Source organism: Myotis davidii, unplaced genomic scaffold (assembly GCF_000327345.1).
Source record: "Myotis davidii unplaced genomic scaffold, ASM32734v1 scaffold207, whole genome shotgun sequence".
NCBI lineage: Eukaryota > Metazoa > Chordata > Mammalia > Chiroptera > Vespertilionidae > Myotis > Myotis davidii.
In genome coordinates, this window is record NW_006298349.1 from 14,622 (window position 1) to 18,032 (window position 3,411).

A 3,411-nucleotide genomic window follows, 5' to 3' on the forward strand; every position below is an offset into this window, starting at 1 on the left:
TTTTTTAAAAATGCCAACTCCTTGAACCGGAAATAGAAATGTATTCGGTATCCTCATCACTTCACAGCTGTTTCAACCTGAGTTTTCAGTGTTTGAACACGGCCCACAGACAGTAAGTCTCTATATACATGTATTCCTAGCATTTCTGATACGTTCCTATACAATTCCAGGTTCTATCATTTAGTTCTAAGAGTTTTAATCTAACTAACGTAGTGTTCTCAGCTCTATAGACTTGAATTCTTTTTTTTTCTATTCACAAAGGAAAAGCTCCAGTCCATCTTTTAATTTTTTTTGAAAAATTCCTGACAATACAGAAGTAAACTGAAATGTATTAATATTCCACTCTTACATTTCCATGACAAACAAACAAAAATTCATGAGCCAAAAAAAAACAGGGAGAAGCTTATAAAACTAAATATGGATCTCAGCATTAACACCTGAACAGAGAAAGGAATTAAAATGCTTTAATTAAAAAATCACAAGTGGATGATAAAGTGTGTAGAAACTGAAAATTTACAAACTATTTAAAACCTGGAATCGCATCCAATCAAATCATTTGGAATGGTGAGTTCATGAGAAGTAGTCTGAGCAGATGCATCCAAAACTGCACTGAATCCGGTGTTGCCATGCATCATGGGAAAATGAGACTGTTGCATTGCCAACTGGTGCAGCTTGATAAAATCTGGCTGTGGAATGGCATACTGTCGTTGAATGGTATAAGCCTCCAGAGGTGGTCTCTCCAGGTCAGGGTTGAGGCACATGGACGGGGTGGTGTGGGGAAAGCTCGCACTATCGCTGCCTGTGCTGTACCTGTCCTGACCACCTGCAAAGATGACTGGTGAACTGGACAGCTTGGGCCAGTACGGGATGGTCACGCCCTTTGGGGGGACTCCAACATGAACACGCAGATCTGTTTCACAGACTCAATGATGGATTGTGGAATGCCAGCAATAGTGATGGCCCGCTCAGTTGAGTTGGGGAGCATATCCCCTGCCACCTGGACTTGAGCTCCTGTACTCTCTCTTATTTCCTTGATCTTGCAATCACCTTTCCCAATGAGAAAGCCACACTGACTAGCAGGTGCCACCAGCCGCAGGGTGACTGAGGGTCTACTGGCAGCTGTGCTATTGGTCATAGAGCTGCTGATGTCCTCTTCCAGTTTGTCAATGATCATAGCAAAAGCTTTGAAGATGGCATTAGTAGGTCCAGCCAAAGTGATAATTCTCTCAGGACAATTCCCTTCTGAGATGTTGATATGTGCACCACTCTCCTCACGCATCTTCTTAACTGATTCTCCTTTATTTCCGATGATACTGCCAACTTCCTTTCCATGCATAAGTAGCCGGATGGTGAGAGTGACGTTTAATCCACCGTCAATCACACCGGTGTCCATGTCGAGCAGTATTCTGGGGAGCTGGACTTTGAGTTGTCAAGTCTTTGGTCACTGCAGGCGCCAGGTGACTGAGGGGAAAAGGGGAGCAGGAGGGAAGGGGAAGGGGAAGGGCGGGAGGCCGGGGGCAGAACAATAGGGGCGGCCGGGAAGGCAAGGGGCCCTCCCTCGGGAGGGCAGAGGAGGAAGTGGGGGTGGAGGAGGAAGGGGGAAAGAGACCCCGGAGCGGGTGGAGGGCAGCGAAGGGCAGGCAGGCGGGTGGGCGGGAGAGGGCGCAGGCTGCAGCTGCTCCAGCTGCTGCCTCTGCTGGTCTTTTTTTTTATTGTTGTTGTTTTGAGCGGGGCCAGTAAACAATTTTTTACCATAAGCAAGGAGATACTTGGTATAGAGATAACACCAAAATAAAACAAAGAAAAACTACTCTGCCAGCTAGAAACATTAAAAAACAATATCTCAGCAAGCTATTCTTCCACCAAAACAATAATAATATAATAGTAATAATAGTTCCCCAGCTGTGCCTGTAAGGGAGTGTGGGCACTTTGGGTTATAATATAACATTATACAGACAATACATCGTACTCGTAGTGGCAAACATGACTGTGCAGAGAACATGTGCCCCATGCTTTTCTATTGTCCTAATGAGTTCTCAAAAGGAGATTCCATTGGGGGAAGAATTCTGAATGGTTTTGGTTTTGGTTTAACCTGAAGGTTTTAAAAACATCTTTTTAGTTAAAAAGAACTAAATTTTTTTAAAAAGACAACAGCAAAAACATCTTTTAAGTAAAAGACAATTCAGGTACCTGTCTGCGCACAGAGCCGTCCTGCTCCTGGGGCCGCAGCCCGGTTGGTGGAGCCTATGTGAATGCGTGAACAATGCCCACAGTCCTAGCTGTACATGACCATCCTACATGCAAGTCAAGATTTCTGACTGAGGGCAATCTGTGACGTGAGGCAGAGTGACTGGATGGCACCTTCAGGTCCTTCCAGATGGGATGCCCTTTCCTGTCTCATCACTTGCGCAGCTGCTCTTCCTCCTTCCATGGGATGTTCATTCCTTCAACTAATGAAGGGTATTTTAAAATGCCAACTTCTTGAATCGGATATAGAAATGTAATCAGTATCCTTGTCACATCACAGCTGTTTCAACATGAGTTTTCAGTGTTTGAACACGGCCCTCATACATTAAGGCTCTATTTACATGTATTCCTAGCAACAGTTGTTTGAAAGTCAGTTTTCAGTGTTTGAACATGGCCGCACAGAGAGTAAGCCACTATTTACATGTATTCCTAGCATTTCGGATACATTCCTTTACAATCCCAGGTTCTATAATTTTGACTTATAAGAGTTTTAATCTAACTAACATAGTGTTCTGAGCTCTATACACTTGAATTCTTAAGGCTTTTTGCCGGGTTTTTTAAAAACGCCAACTTCTTGAACTGGATATAGAAATTTAATAAGTATCCTTGTCACTTCACAGCTGTTTCTTTTTAAAAAAATAATTTTTATTTCTTGAAGTATTACAAAGAGTATTACATATGTCTCCTTTTTACCTCCCCCCCTTGACATTCCCCCGGCCCCTACCTCCTAGTGTCTTGTGTCCATTGATTATTCTTATATGCATGCATGTAAGTCCTTCGGTTTATCTCTTAACCCCGCCCCAAACCCTCTCCAGGCTTCCCACTGTAATTTGACAGTCTGTTCAATGCTGCTCTGCCTCTGCATCTACCCCCTGTTCATCAGTCTATACTGGTCCCCATTATCTGTCCCAATCTCACTGGAGCCATCCCAACCTCACCGGAGCCGTCTCAGCCTCACCAGGGTCGTTTCAATCTCACCGGGGCCATCCCAATCTTACCGGGGCCATCATGATCTCACCGGGGCCATCTCAACCTCCCCGGGGCCATTCCAACTTCACCGGGGCCGTTTCGGCCTCACCGAGGCCATCCCAACCTCACTGGGGCTGTTTCAACCTCACCAAGGCCGTCCTGACCTCACCGGGGCCGTCCCGACCTCACAGCTGT

General features: G+C 45.1%; 1 pseudogene; it reads right to left on the reverse strand.

Moving 5' to 3' along the window:
- Positions 1-524: 524 nt before the first annotated feature.
- LOC102764775 lies at positions 525-1,533 on the reverse strand (annotated as a pseudogene).
- Between the last annotated feature and the right edge of the window lie 1,878 nt (positions 1,534-3,411).